The sequence below is a fragment of the Danio rerio genome, chromosome 16, assembly GCF_049306965.1.
Source record: "Danio rerio strain Tuebingen ecotype United States chromosome 16, GRCz12tu, whole genome shotgun sequence".
NCBI lineage: Eukaryota > Metazoa > Chordata > Actinopteri > Cypriniformes > Danionidae > Danio > Danio rerio.
The window spans coordinates 8,093,156-8,110,280 of NC_133191.1; the positions used below are offsets into that span (position 1 = coordinate 8,093,156).

The following is a 17,125-nucleotide window of genomic DNA, read 5'->3' on the forward strand; positions in this document are numbered from 1 at the left end:
GACAGTAAAGGTCTTTGCACACTGAAGTATAACATTTTCGTATGTGTTTTTTTGTGTTCACATCTGAAAAGTTCGTCATGTAAATAAACCTTACACGGAGTGCAATGTGTATACAATTTCAGAAAAGTAGAACAAGAAAGAGGAATAGACGACATATTGTGTTCATCCAATACTGCATAGAAGGAGAGGAGAGAGTTCTGCTCATCAAAAGTGTATTAATCAGTGGAAATCAAGAAATTGGTGGAATTTTGATACATTGCTTGTGATGCTTTACATTTTTGTACGTAAAAACAACTAAAACAAATCTGGAACGGAGACGGGTAGTATGCCAAAACATTTGGACGGACAGACACACACCAATCAGCAACTGTCCATCACATTCAATCTACATTCAAGCACTGTGATCTTACTATGAGTGAGGCAGAGAAAGTTCAAAACAAGGTCCGCTTGTACGCTTCAGCGCAAGTTTACAAGTTGAATAACCAATCAGTGTGCTCTCTTCAGCCGACGGCCAATTCTACGCGTTGAATTTGGCCAACAAGCTCCACCACTAACCCAACTAGCCAGCCAACAAAGCCCAAAAGCTACCCATCAGCTTGGTGTGTCCCGGCCTTTATATAGCATTTTAGTACGACATCCTGAGCCATCTTGTTAAAAAAAAAATAATAAGAAAAAAAAAAGAAAAAAAAAACATAAATATTTAGAAATGATTTTGATAATTTGACTAAAAATAAAGTCATTAAGTTGCCACCTCGACAGGCATCCGACTGTAAATGTGTTTTCCCAGTTACCCCCCATTTAGATCAAACTGAACACAAATGTAAATGTTAATTCAACATGTGAAAAGAAAACAGATTAAGCTAAAACCACTCTATAACTCTGAGCTCATAAGCAGTTGCACATTGGTCAGCAGCCAGGAACCTAAGTGGTAACAGTAACATGCAATAAGAAGATGTGTTTATACATCTTAAACATTCTTATAGGAGCCAACAGTAAATAAGCACACTCAAACCCAGTACTTTTAATTCTAAAATAAAACCAAAGCCAGAATATTTCGTCACCTCTGACACCCACACTTTAACCGAGGTTAGGGACAATGCATTAAATGTAATTATAGCTACAAGGAATGAGTTACAATCATCCAACAACTAGCCAAACTAGCCAATTACTTGACTACTTTATATAGGTTTTTTTAAAGAGTGGATCCATGATCTAAAAATAGCCTACTGAGCTTTTACCATCTAAATTGTGTTTAGTCACAGGGATTAAATGGCAAAACTAAGTCAATCCACCACTTAAAAATGATCAAAATTGATTTAATTGGACGACGATGACATTGAGAAAACCGTTCTGTGATAATGACAGCCGTTTGCATAGTCATTTAATGAACTACTGCTCATGTGAAAATACCACTATAACGTGATTTTACTCCAAACTCACTTCATAACTGCTAAATTATTCTGTAAGTGGATACCATCTTCATGTGATTATTAGTCACGCTAAACCAATGAAAGCAGTTAAGCATGTTTATAATGCATCTCTTGTGTTGGGACAACATGAAGGAATCAAATGAACTTCTTTGTTTTTATAAATCTAAGTGGATCGAACATAAAACTATTAAGTTGTCCCAAATAAAACCCTCAAGAATTGTGCCGTTTCAATTCATTTTAAATAAGTAGCTTCAACAAACAGCAAACATCCTATTTTGAGTGTATGAGGATTTCCTGGGTTTCTTCTCGGTGGGTGTTTAGAGTTTCCATGTGAGAAAGCGACAGACTTACTACTGATTACACAACCATTGACAAGATGTGCATGACAATCGCAGCTTTGTTAAACTGAGTTTTTGAGAGCGCATCTCAAACCTTACTTCCAATGCAGTGTTGTGACAACCCAAATAGTTTAAAGGGCACCTTTTTTTTACCTCTTTTTCAAGATTTAAGATGTGTCTTTTGTGTCTCCAGAATGAGTCTGTAAAGCTTTCAGCTCAAAACACCCATCAGATTATTGACTACACCTTTCTAAATCTGAGACATTTGAGCTGTTATGACATTGTAGCTGTTTTTTGTTGCCTGTGTCTTTAATGCCATAGAGCTCTCTCTGTATTGCTCTGATGTGTGTTTCCTTCACTTAAATAAACAGCACAGTGACAGACAAGAAAAAAAGCAGATCTCCCTTACTACAGTTATTTGATGTATTTGTGGAGTAAATTCAAGCCTTTCTGCAAGGATGAGTCACACACAATGCCATTATAAATGTTCACGCAAACACACAAACGTTTAGCTTTACACGGTTTTTGCACGGCAAATGTGACAGGATACACAATAATATCCACTGCTGTATGGACATCAGTTGTGTTAATGTCCAAATTAAACCTAATTTAAGTCCTAAAACCAGGATTGAACCGTCTTCTTTTATAATTGTACTGATACCCGGCTGTGGTGATGAATTACAGCAATTTTACAGTATTTATTACAAACATGCACTGCTTTTGAAACATTTTCAACTTGTAAAACTCATTCTTGAGGTGCAGATGATCACAGAGATCTGAACAGAGCTTTTAATTCCAGTTGCTTTGCGCATGTTTTGTCTTGTCTGTCAATCAATTCAGTGGTGGGCCTCAGAATCGCAGGGATTTGGCTCCTATTTTAACATCAGGAATTAAAAAAAAGAGATTTATTATGTTTCTATCACTCCAATATGAACGTGGACACTATACCTATAAACTCTTTGAAATGAACGCAAAGTAGAAGAATTTCCCCCTTCAGCTTGGGTTTGGGTTTCCTGTGATCTGACAGACTAATGATGGCTTGTTCAAAGTCTATTGTCATGTCACTCCAGGTCAATTCATTGTGTTTTCAAAATGCATTCATAAAGCTTTTCTGTAGCTTTAAGAGTTGAGTTAAAGAGAGGAAAAACTAAATGATTTGAGAAAAAACCCTTAAAATTATAAAAATGTAAAATGACAACAAAATATAATTAAAAACAAAGTAAAACTATTTATTCATTACTGCAACATTAAGATAAATTCACTGCTTAAAACCAAACCGGAGCCATTCAGGCTTTGCTTTCTTGAGTTTACAATGACAAGCTTCAAGTGTATAATTGGGCTGAACTCTCTCTCAACCAAACCAAAGCTCCACCTTCCTCAAAGTCAAACTCAGTGTCAGGTACAGTAACCCAGAAGAGTTTTCCTGCAACTTAATGACTTTACCAAAAGACCAGATCAAACGCTAATTATATCTCACTTGGCAATCCAGCAGCAGCAACTGCGTGTAAATCTAGAGTCGTGATTCCACTCGAGTTACCTGCTCATAAAAGCCGGTCCCCTCTCTGTGGACCAGATGCTACAACTTCACTAGTGTGTACAGAGGTCACATGGCAGCACGTTTTGGGAAGCAATGTTTGGGACTGACGGGAATTGGCAGGAAGGATCATGGAAGGGTTGGGAGGATAGCAACCACCCAGGGTTCCCATGTTCCAACTGAAACATTGGTGCAGTGGTTGCCTGGTTCAGTTAACTCAAATTTCACTCGCACTATGTGTGGAATAAATGTATTTCCAACAGCTGGTAGGATTCAGAGCGTTTCCTGTTAATGTCCCAAACTATCCACATGATGTAACTGTTAAGACCAAAGTATTGTTCCATTCTGTTGGTTTGTACTTTGTGCTATTTCTGGGAAATTTGTCTTGGACATCTATGACAGAGTCAGAAAACATTACAATACAAATTGTTTATGTACAATTATCAAATTACCCATAGGCAGTGTTGGGTAAGTTACTTCTAAAGTCATTACTTATGAATTACATCAGTAAATTTGTATTTAAATGACATTTTTAAAAAAGTAATTTAGTTACTCAATAAGATGATAATTAATGGTGCAGCTTACACTAAATGCATTAACGCAGGCAAAACAAGTAGTGACAGAAAACACCTTTAATAACCTAAAAAACTCGGCACATACTGAATAACCTACCACAACTTCTTCCGTCATCATTATATTTTACAGAAAAGCCTAAATGCTTCATACATGTAATTGAATGATACAAGAGGCGATCTCTCGGCGATCTTTACAAATTTACGATTAATGTAAAATAAAAGAGTATTAATCATCGGGTCATGTGTTCCGAACCATGGGTTGTGATCCATTAGAATCACAGATCAACTATGATCCGTTACACCACTACTTAAAATTCAACGCTTAAATGTACTACATAAAAATAGTCAATGCCAACAGAAATATTTCTGTAATGATCATACTAAAATAAACATCTGAGCCGATCAAATAAAAACAGCAACAACAACATTGTGGAGTTTAAACACCACAAATGACTGAAAAACTTGGCCGAAATTCTGAATTTTTATTGGTTGTTGTCATTTTACTTGAATACCGGTGATTGGCTATTGTTCACATGCTCAACAGATATGATTGGCTCCAATGATCATTCTTCTTACTCTCCTTGCTGAGCGATAACACAAATACATGCACATTGGAGCATGCCAACACAATGACCAATGAGTATTGACTTCTCACTGGTCTTGTTTAAATTGAACTTAAGTTCGTTTCCAAATTTGGTGTGGAAAAACTTGTTTGTGCAGGTTTGAATACAGCAATCACACTATGGTGTCCACCAAACAACTGGACTGAGACCCAGTTGAAAAGAATATACCTGTAATGTTTAAGATGCAATTATGTGACCTCGATCCGACACTTTTGCAAAAAGCCCTGCCTGTTTTAATTTATCGGGATGCCATAATTTGAGTTCTGCAGCCATCAGATGTTGCCAAGCATCCATCAGCCATGCTCTCCAATGAACCACCATAAAAAAAACATCTCGACATCTGATACAAGTTTTATCGATGAATAAAAGAAAAAGGCACTGTAGTCTTTGGTTGTTTTGCAATTGTATAATAAACACCACAAGCATTTCTGCTTAAAAAAAAAACTGAATTTAGTACGAAGCATAACAATAACCGTTTTCAAGATATACCGCAGTTTGAAAAGGTCAACGTTTTAAAACTGTCAACATTTTCTACAATACCGTTCCTATGGTATGTGTAAAATTTATTTACGTTTTTTTTTTGTGTTGTTTTTTTAGGACAACAGAATAAGAAACAGCAGAAAAATAAATCTAAAGATGCCGTTTTAAATTGCAAAAAAAAAAAAAGTTTTAGAAACAAATGTAGACAGTAGAAGTCAATTCATTCAGCCTGACATGTTTACTGTTCCAAAATATTTTAAATGTTCCTCGAAATAAAATATAGGAGGCGAGAGATCTGAAGAGTGGACGGCAACTTCAACAGCCTTGGGTATCAAGACATTTGTGCAGCCCATTACATTACAAACTACAGGAGATGGCAAATTCTTCCGCAGGATAGTGCTCCTTGCCATACTTCAGCCTCCACAATGTTCCTAAAAGCAAAGAAGCTCCAGGATTGGATCTTGTCACCAGACAAGAACATTGAGTTTGTCTGGGGTAAGATGAAGGAGGAGGCATGAAGATGAATCCAAAGAATCATGATTAACTCGGAGTCCTGCAAGGCTTTCTAACCAGTCAGAGCTCTCTCTTCAGCTGACTGCCTAAGCCGTTTCAACTTGTTTGAATCGGGCCAACGAGCTCCGTTGTTATCCCAACTAGAGGTACTTTCGGCATCCCTAGGCACATTAGTTCAGCACAGTAAGGCCGTACTCACACTAGGTACAGTTGCCTCGAACCAGGCCAAAGCATGCTTGCCCCCCCCCCCCCCTCCCGTCTCCCCCAACGGTCCTCACTCACACCACAATCGGGCCTGGGCATGCTTACGTCATCGCTGCTGCGCTGTTCAGTAGAGATGCGCTCTTAATCAGCAGCACAGTGGAGATTTCTCTAGGTATATTGTTTCAGTCGTTTGATATGCAGTGACATGCAGTCAAGTATTTCGCCAAACAGTCCTTAGGGATGCGGTGACACACAGGCAGATATTTCGCCAAACAGATCTGCCACTTTTGGCGCTCATAAACAGTCATAAAGCTCTCGTGCTGCAGGAATGAGGAGGTTTGCTGAAGGCGCGCAGCTGTCGTGCAGTGAGGAGTTTGCGTCTGTAATAAACTACGGCAGTTTGCGATCACCGAACAGTAAGACTGCTTAATTAATCCATATGAAACAGTCCCTTAAAAATCACGTCTCGCTATCAGTTTCGGGCTTTGGCGCGATTTGCACTCACACTACAAACGCAAAGCCCAAGTGAACCGCGCTCAGGCCCATCTCTTCCAACCAGGCCAGGCCAAGTAAACTGAGCCCGATTCAGCACACTCACACTTCTCAAACGATGCGGGAAACGGGCCTGGGCACAGCATGGCATAGTGCGAGTAGGCCCTAAAAGACCTCGTTAAGTATCTCAATACTTAACGTATCACACGAGAAGTTGACTACATCATAGCGATCACCACAATTACCCTTAGCATTCCCTGACTGCAAAGATGCTTTAAAGCAATAAACACATCTTTTCCAAATTCTTCACCATAAGTCAGGCTAAGGTATAGGTTTCTTTTATAGAATATATTTGACTGAACATCAAACATCCTGCAAAGTATCTAATGCTAAAATAATAATAAAAAAGATCCATATGCTTCAAAGAGACTTTCAAGAGCAAAGGTTTTATGATCTAGCATTTTCAATTTAAATCTAGAACGACTGCTTATTGAAATCCGTTTTAAATAAATTACTTGCATCAGCATTAAATTGTGAATGACAGGCAAAACTTTGTTTAAAGACTACAAAGGCTACTACGCTAATTTAAGCACCATGAGGTAACCGCCAGGCAAACTTAAACTGCCCACTGCTCTCTAATCTTTTTTTTCTGGGAAGTCACACATCCCCTTTGAGGTTTTTTCTTTTCCCAAAACACACATGGACGAAATTTCTCTCTCTCTACACACAGAACCACATGGCCCTCCACCCGTGGTGGGAGGTGTCTGCCCATTTAAATGACCTTATTGGCTGCCCATGAGAAGCAAAAACAAAATCAGCTGGGCCTCTGGCACATTGGATTCCGGAGCGCACACGTGTGTGTTTTAGTGAAGCGTGAATGAGTCTGTACAGACACGCCATGCAGACAGCTGAAGTCCAATCTGCTGCGCTTTCATTGAATGAAGAGAGATTCTGCACCTTTACATGCCCACCAAAGAGAAGCTAACTCTAGATTACATTCGACATTAGTATGGGCTGGCTAATCGTACAATTAAGCTAAATAATAATGGCATCAGACCAGGAATAAGGGATGAGCTGTAGCTGCATTTGCGATTGGATTATATCAATGAGTTCAAGCTTTCCGTTAAGCTTCAATCCTCTGTTGATGTTGGCCTTTCTACTTGTTTAGGTTTTACAGGTAAAAGCATTAAACTGATCTCTGAATAAAACCCAACTAAACAGCCGATCTCATTCACTGAAAAAGTAAACAATTTTGTAAATTAAACCAGCACATGAACATTAATGACAGAACCGTACACGTTCACGTTTTTGTAAAAAAAAAACAAATAAACACCAAAACATAGTGGGAATAAATAAAGTATTTAGGTTGTAGCAATTAAAGTGAAAGACCGGTCAATCAACGGTTCTACTCTCACCTATGGTCATGACCTTTTGGACCTGACCGAAAGGACAAGATCTCGGATACGAGTTTCCTTCGAAGGGTGGCAGGGCACAGTCTTTAGATAGGGTGAGGAGCTCTGTCACCTGGGAGGAGCTCAGAGTAAAGCTGCTGCTCCTCCACATCGAGTGAAGTCAGCTGAGGTGGCTTAGGCATCTGTTTGGGATGCCTCCTGGACGCCTACCTTGGGAGGTGTTCCAGGCATGTCCCACCAGGAGGAGGCCTTGGGGAAGACCCAGGACACACTGGTGGGTCTATGTCTCTCGGCTGGCCTGGGAACGCCTTGGGATCCCCCCAGAGGAGTTGGATGAAGTGTCTGGGAAGAGGGAGGTCTGGGGTTCTCTCCTAAGACTGCTGCCCCCAAAACCCGGCCTCGGAAAAGCGGTTAAAAATGAACGAATGAATAAATGAATGAATTCGCAGCATTGCACTTGGATCTACACTACAAGAATATTTTTTTTAGCCTTCAGAATCAAATGCCCACTGAAAACACTGGAATTTTGTTGATTGTATGCTTATTGAATAGTCAGTCCTTGCAAATTCTCCCATCCTGGGGTACTTTTTGAAAAGCATCGTTAGCCAAATAACGTCGTAAGTTCTGTTGTTACAAACATAATTCACTGATTTGTTGTTTCCCAAATCCATCATTCCAACAAACATTCGTAAATTGTGTCAAACTTTGATTCTAACTACAACTCTACAGGTGTAGTTGCAAGCATACTAGGTCCTGATTGTGTTCTATTCCTAGTTATGCCTTATTCCAGTGGTTCTCAAACTGTGGTACGTGTACCAATAGTGGTACGCAGGCTTCCTTCTCGTGGTACGCGGAGGAATGAAATATGTCATGAACAGGTTACACACGTCAAAATTTATCAAAAATGATGTATAAAATATGCCATATATGACATATAGCCTATATTTCTGAGGTAATATGCCATGTTTTTTAACTGTGCAGAGTTGTAGCTGCTTTACTGGGCCTACTACGCTACTGTATCTCAATACTGCTCATTTTGGTGATACTTGGAGAGACAAACTTGATCAAGTACCACCTCAGAAAAAAATTGAGAACCACTGCCTTATTCCTTTCCAACGTTCCAACATTTAAACTTGAAATTATTTTAAAACGTAATTTGCTTTTAAAGTATTTGGTCACTTTATTTTGATGATCCGTTTGTTGAAACTAAGTTACAAATAATTCTCATTAGATTATATGTTGTGTGGTTGGTGCACCTAACTTGTATAATAACTATATATAAAAAAGCCCATCTATGGAGGGGGGTATGTGCATGTTTTACTTTAATGAGGCTGCTCGTTAACAAAACACAATATTGTAACATTACAATGAGGTTAAGAAAATAAAATCAGGTTTGTATACGTGTAGTCAGGGTGCGAATTATACATGGATTAGGGGGTCAACTTTTTGGCAATGTAAGTTTGTGTAATACACGCTTTAGTTAATCGAATACATGCATTTACTAATCTAATTCATTGATAAAACGTATTTAAGTTTTGAGTGTTTTGAGGGATGTTTAGTGGACTCTGACCTACAGTATCCTCTTATTAGCTATTTTAGAAGTTACTGTAGGTCAAACTATATAAACTATGCATCTAATTCTATTTTATTTTTAGGGCATATGTTGATGCAAATATATTTTTTTACAAAAAAAAAAAAAAAGAGAGAGACTTACAGCTCTGTAGATCAGGTGTCCCGACCCCCAAGAGAATCGCTGGGCAATGACAGGGGGTTGCTTGGTGCTTTCCAAAAGTCATAAATTTGATTAAATTATTAAAATTTCCCATATTTTAGTCTCAACAGAACATTGAGGCTGATTTAAGAGTGGCGGTCACCAAAGATAAGCCTCAAGACAAAGACTTGTGCTGTGAACATTGTGCCTATCAGTCTCATTAGGTGAGGTTATTATAACAAATTATACTACAGAAATTATAGCCCATGACTGTAAGACTGTTGCACTTTTTTGTGCTGTCAATATGCTTGTGTTTATCTAGACATATTGCTTTGTGCGCAACATTTGTATATTTATAACCACCTCTAAGGAATGTGGAGGTCGTGAATCACTGCATTGTTATTTTGAGGGTCACGGGCTGAAAGGTTTGTGAACCCCTGTGCTAGGTCTGCCGGTTTCAGAGTGTTGAATGAATATTGTCTGGTTTTGACTGATTGTTGTGATTATGCATTCGCAATGGTATGAACTGTTAAAGGGGTGGTCAAATGTATATTTATATTATATATTGTTTTAATGAATAATAATATTTTTTAAGACACAGATTAGAAAAGCCATTTCTCACTATTAAAGAGTTTAGACATCCTTTAGGGGGAGAGATCAAGTGTTGAGGGAATCAATCCCCACCAAACCCATCAGTAATTTGCACCCTGTATGTAGTCAATTGAGAGGAAAATATCTTTTATGCAGTCCCCCTGCTTACAAACATGAATACACATAATTAATAGTGAATAGAGGTGTGAACCTACACTAGTCTCACGGTTCGATTACGATAATCATGCCATCAATTCGGTTCAATTCGATATTTCGGTGCATCACGGTGCATTGACGGTGCTTTCCATACACAGTTTTATATTTTCTTCACAGCAGCATTTCTTGTATTAAAATGTATGAATATATTTATATTTATATACTATTTGTAATACAATTTTGTAATTTAATACAAACAGTCAGATATAGAAACTGTAACATTAAACAAAATGAGCATTTAGCAAATAATATAAACAAATATAAATATCCAGCTCAATTTCTGATCCTTGTCTAGTTCTCTTACACCCCTTTGATTGGTCACACCCTCAAAAAAAAAAAATGGTTGCGATTGGCTCTTGCGCGCTGCGTTCTTCACAGATGTGTGATACTGATAAGCGGCAGCGGCGATCTCACAGCTGATGTATGATAGACACGGTGGAGAAAACTCTGCAGACACGCGCTCGTTTCTGGATGCAAAAGTAACGCTGTAAAACAGCCGAGAAGAGAAGAAAAACCACGCCAGCAGGTCAAATGGGCCACTGTGTCTGTGTGAGAAAGAGAGAGAGAGAGAGAGAGAGAGAGAGAGAGAGAGAGAGAGAGAGAGAGAGAGAGAGAGAGAGAGAGAGAGAGAGAGAGAGAGAGAGAGAGAGAGAGAGAGAGAGAGAGAGAGAGAGAGAGAGAGAGAGAGAGAGAGAGAGAGAGAGAGAGAAATGGAGTAGGCTACTTTCATACTCTCGATCTCAGTGAAATAGGGGCTATAGTTGTATATGTCAGGGAAAGACTGATCCAGCAAACACACACAGTGAAATTGTGCACAGTTTATGAGTTTTAAGTAGTTAAAGCGCTGTAAATACTCGCGATCCCCTCAATCGCGACAGAGCGCATATGAGGTAAAGGACGTCAGTAATAACCGGTTATGATTATTACTGAACCGATACCGAATTGTCCGCGTCTGCATCGCAGTACACAGAAAAAAACGATTATTTTTGACACCCCTAATAGTGAATTAAGGACTGGCTTCAGAAGGACCGGCTTTGAACTGCCAAGCAATTCTAACTTGTCTTTTTATGTACTGAATTTAATTAAGTGAAACGCCATCAGACGTCACAAAACAATTCCTGTTCTCCCTGTGGCAGTATCCTGGTCATAAGACAGGAAGTTAGTCCTGTACCCGCAAAACCAAAACACAAGCCTCAGGATCCATCACTATCTCAAAACATAGTCTGCATGCCATAAGGGCTTCTTTGATGAGCTGCCAGAGGTTTCTTATATAAAATTATGAAAGCACTTCCATGTGGCATTGCTATTTGTATTCTATGAAAAAATGGAAGTAGAAAGTCCATCTGGATTGCTGTTAAACCCCTCAAAGCTCATGAGAGTACACACAAGGCCGGACAGATCTACGTTCCACATACACATGCAGAAATGTCAGAGGTGAAGGTTGAGGAGTGCTAATGAAGTCAGGCTTGGAGGGGAATTGAATTGCATGCATTAGAAGGTACTACTGTCCACAGTCAAACACTACCATATTTCAGGATGGCACTTCGAGAATCTCCTTGAAGGAAGCTATAACTTAAATGCATTCAAAAACATGGCATACTGGTATACTTCGAAGTTCTGTTTTGTTTGAGGGTACAAACAAAGTTTAAAACGGTATGTGTGATGGTATACTGTTTACAAACCTTACAAAACCCCAGCATTGCAATAGGTAGGGTTGTAAATGTCATCTTACAGTGTACTCTTAACACAAAAGCCAAACACAACCATATTTCACCATGGCACTTCTAGAATCTCCTTGAAGGAAGTAGTAACTTCAACACATTCAAATACATGGCCCTGGTATACTTTGAAGTTGTTTCGTTTGAGGTCAAAAAGAAGTTAGAAAAGGCTGATTAACGATATACTGTTTTCAAACCTTCCAAAACCCCAGCGTTGCAGTAAGGTGGGGTTTTTAATGTTTCATTCTACAGTGTGCTCCTAAACACAACAGCCAAACACTATCATATTTCACAATGGCATCTTAAGAATCTTCTTCATGTCCCTGGCATACTTCGAAATTCTGTTTCGATAAAGGACAAAAAGAAGTTCGAAAGGGCTGAGTTATAGTATACCGTTTTCAATCCTTTCGACACCCCGCGCTGAAGTAGGTGGGGTTGTAAATGTTCGATTTTACAGTGTACTCCTAAACACAACAGCCAAACACCACCCTATTTCACAATGGCATCTTAATAATCTCCCTCATGGCCCTGGTATACTTCGAAGTTCTGTTTTGTTTGTGGTCAAAATGACATTTGAATCAACTAAGTAATGGTATACTGTTTTGAAACCTTCCGAAACCCCCACGCTGCTGTAGGTGGGGTTATAAATGTGTCATTCTACGGTGTACTCCTAAACACAACCTGGCCCTGGTATACTTTGAAGTTCTGTTTCGTTTGAGGGCAAAAAAATTAAAGGCTCTGCCTGTGTTCTATTTTTCAACCTTTGAATTAATAATAGCTTATTCAAACATTAGAAAATATCAGTGTGATTATAGTTGATCCCATTGTGAAGTTTAACCTTTAAAAAGTGTGAATGTATTTTGTTTGCTTTGATTTGATTTTAGGGTTTTTGGCCCCATTTACACTAGTAGTTTTAGTTTTAAAACGCCGTTTTAGATCAAAAACGATCTGCGTCCACACTAGCATTTCACCTAGTGTTTCTGAACGGATCTCCGTCCACACTACGCCACCAAAGACGTATATCAAGTGACCATTCGTGCACTCTGGGCATGCGCATTCTAGTATAAACAGAAAGCATGTGTCTCGCTCAGCATTTGGTTATTGTTAGTCAACAAACGCCGGTTGAACAATGGACGCAATGGCAAAGAAAGCAAGAGAGGTATTTTTGTGGACAGATGACATGGTCGAGTTTTTACTAATCGCAACAAATGAATAACTGCACAATTGCGCCTAAAACAGACAATAGTGCAAACAACGCTCCCATTTCCGTGTCCATGTTGCTGTTTACAGTGAAGGCTGGTCTGCTGTCTTCGGGTAGTGTTAAAGCCATGTGTTATAGTCATGTGAAAGGGCTTGACAAATAAGGGAAGGATACGCAATTACACAAAAGCCCCAATCAGGTAGCGAATCTCGGCAGCCCCGCCTCCGTTTTCCACAATGCTCCGTTTTTCGGCGCTCAAAAACTCCAGCGTAGTGTGGACGGATGGCGTAACCGTAGCAAAACTCAAACGCATTAGTGTTTAACCGTATTTAGACCATGTGTATAAGAAATCATAATATTAATTAACAAAAATTAAACAAATCTTCTGGTGAAATTATATTCATATCGCAATACATATTGCAGAAAAACAAATCATTGCAAATGTCTGTTTTTGGCCAATATCGTGCAGCCCTACCCTGCAATCACCACAGCCCTACCCTGCGATCACCACAGCCTTACCCTGCAGTCACCAATCGCCGTGAAGATCAGTCGATTCATCAGTGGATCGCTTGTATGTCAGCTTATAAACATACCAGCTGATCTTTGCGGATTTAAAACGTTTTTGAAATGTCAGTACGAGTTGGTAATGATTCTAGTATCGTGACAACACCATTACAACATTAAGAAAAGGTCATGTTCCATGAAGATGTTTTGTAAATGTCCTACTATAAATATTTAAAACACTATTTTAGTAATATTTGGACAACTTTAAAAAGTGATTCACTCAGTATTTTAAACAGATTTTTAAACAGTTGCATCTCAGCAGAATATTGTCATATCTTAACGTAAATATACTCCACAATTATAGGTTATTTATTTAGCTTTCAGGTGATGTATACATCTTAATTTTGATGAAAACGAAGACTTACGACTAGTATTATGATCCACAAGCTTCCATATAATCAAACTTTAGCTCATACTAAATTCATCCATCACCCATGACACCAAAAGATATGTTTGTTGCCTCCATTTCATGTAACAAACAGCCTCCAGCATAACTTTTAATACAGATCTGACCGTTTGAGCCCTTAAAAACCTGAAGTCTAGACAGAGAAGTGGGGAGTCTGGTAAAATTTGCTGTGGAGTGTTTTGACTGGAGGAATTACTCAAAGTTTCCACAGCGGGTCCTATGGAGTGCGCTCCTTTCCTCCATCCTGACTGGCTACATCTGTCTTTCTTCTTCCAACAGCATTAAATGTTCAGACATATGTTGCTCTTTCACTGCATCCTGCTTTACAGCTCCGGGCAGAGCCTCTGGCCAGACACTTTTAAAAATGCTTTCAAGAAGGGCTTGGGGGAGGATGGAACATATTAAGCCACGCTAAAAACCAAGCTCGGAGCTCTCCTTCTGTTAAAGATGCTCTATATAACACTGTATGGAGCACAAATGAGAGTCTGCTTTCGGCTTCGTATAGGGAAATATTTACAGGGAGTCTTATAGATGGCTAGACATCGTATCAGCAAGGGATCTGCTGCATAACGTGCTGACAAGTCCACATTCCTCATGGACATCGGAGGAAAACCCTCTTCTGCAAACTCCTCTTAACCCCTGAAAGACTCGCTTCCATATGGCTTGCATCTTGCTTCCTGAAAAGTTGAGTTTGTTTTAAGTGTGGACCACCAGATTCTATATCAAAGCAGTGAGATGAGCGCACGTGAAAACAGTTATAACAAAAGAGTCGCAGGGTAATGGAGTTCCTGAGACGAGGCTGTAAAACGCATACTGAACTGCATTCATGAAGACCCCCCGCTAAAGCCAGATACGAGCCATGAAAAAGTTCACACACAGCAAAAGAAGAAGACAAGCAGTTAGACGACTCGGTGACAAAATGTTAGTTTAAGATTGAATTGGACACACTCAATGTGTTGATCCGTGATTAAAACATCAATAGGTTACTTATCTGCTTTTCTGAAACATTACAAATTTGGTAATTTAGAGCAGAACTTTTATTCATTCATTCATTCATTTTTTTGTTGGCTTAGTCCCTTTATTAAACCGGGGTCGTCACAGCAGAATGAACCGCCAACTTATCCAGCAAGTTTTTACGCAGCGGATGCCCTTTCAGCCACAACCCATCTCTAGGAAACATCCACACACACACACACACACACACATTCACACACACTCATACATTACAAACAATTTAGCCTACCCAATTCACCTGTACCGCATGTCTTTGGACTGTTGGGGAAACTGGAGCACCCGGAGGAAACCCACGCAAAGGCAGGGAGAACATGCAAACTCCACACAGAAATGCCAACTGAGCCGAGGTTCGAACCAGCGACCTTCTTGCTGTGAGGCGATAGCACTACCTACTGCGCTACTGCCTCGCCAGAACTTTTATTTATTTATTTAAAAATATTTATTATTTATTTTTTTACATTTATTAGTTTTGACATTTAGGAGAAATTAAAATGGAAGAAAAGGAATAAAGGGATACTGGTTTAAAAACAGGGATGCTCAAAATAAACAATTAACTGTTAACCAGTTAAACTAGGCTGTTATTTTGGGATTTCCGCCTGGATTTTGCCTACCCAAATTTAAAAGCTTCCCAAATCCACATGCAGAGGTGTAAATGCAAAAGTTTGGTATCATTTTAAAGAAAACCCTTTAAAATTTCATAAAACCCTATTAAAAGGTTTAAAATATCTGTATATGTTGTCTGTGTTATAATAAACACCTTAAAAAAAAAGAGGCGCTTTTTGTATTTTTTTTTTTAAAAACTCAAATTTGAAAGTGTACCTTTTAGGTTCTGTGTGGTCTAGCGTGCTGTAATTAATTATGGTGGTTCCTGCACATGTCTATAATCAAAGGAAAAAAGAAAAATGTCTCCACCATATACCAAACAAAAGTTATTGAATTCCAACTGATGAGAGGTGCTGTACAAGCCACAGTGACCGATCATTGTTTGCATATTTCACTATTCTTTTGTTTGATCAAACATAATTCACTGTGTTTGGACCACATCAGACATATTAAAGGATTACTTATGCATATCACCTCAAAAACAGAGGAGAAATGGCCCTGAAGGGCACAGCATAAGGCAAGAGATGACAGCTGTCTGTGCTATCTGGGGCTGCTTATTGATCATGAATGTATTGTTTTCACTTCTGCGCCATAGAAACACCGAGATTCATTCGGCAACTGTTTGATATGTGAATATAATCCAGTAAAAAGAATGCTAAAACGGTATGAGCACCGGCAAGAGCTTTCATTTGAGCTAGAATTGTACATGTGTCATTTGAAAAATATGAAAAATGAACCAATGTAAAATACCCAGCTTGGGTATGCAAAATACTATTTATTTAGGTGTAAATAACTTTTGTACAGTAGAATAAAAACCAAGGTGCTGCATATGTGCATAAAACAAAGATTCTACACTTTTAAATGTAACCACTTAAGAGGGTCTGGTGCAATGCTAGCCCTTTAAATCTTAAAGCGAAAGTCGATGACGTCATGGACCCGGTACTAGGTCCGCAAAGTTTGACTGGTTAACCGAAAGAGTGTGTTTCAGCTAAACGCTAAAACTTTAGTATATTTTTAGAGTTTGGCTGCATAAGAGGCTGATCACAGCAAACGTGCTTTTTGCATTGAGAGCCACATCTTTTGAATGGTTTACTAATGGCCGTGAGTGTTATACACGCTGCTTATGTGCCCAAAAGAAACGTGCATTGCCTTCATTTCATGTAACAAATAGCCTCCAATGTAAATTTTATTACAGATCTAAAAGTTTGACCCCTTAAAAAAAACTGCTGATTTGCTGTTGCGCGCTGTGTCCTCGCAATTTAAATAAGTCAACTCTGAGAGGAAAAAGTGTGTTACATCCGTCACATCAGTCGCAGCTTTTTTTCTTTAATCAAATGAAAGCAGAGGCGGGGTTTCCATTGAGGTGACAGCAGTGTTTGTCTTGTTAAGAAAACTACTGAGAACTTTTAATGATGGAGGAGAGACTTGTGGTTCCGGTTTAAAGTTATCCAGAGCTTTATGACTTTACAAATCTTGAATATCACAATGTCATTAAATAAT

The 17,125-nt window shown here is 38.9% G+C and overlaps 1 protein-coding gene across 1 annotated transcript in view; it reads right to left on the reverse strand.

Annotated features, from left to right (window-relative positions):
- The window catches only part of trim71 (tripartite motif containing 71, E3 ubiquitin protein ligase), a 50,896-nt gene that overhangs the window by 16,588 nt on the left and 17,183 nt on the right, over nucleotides 1–17,125 (reverse strand).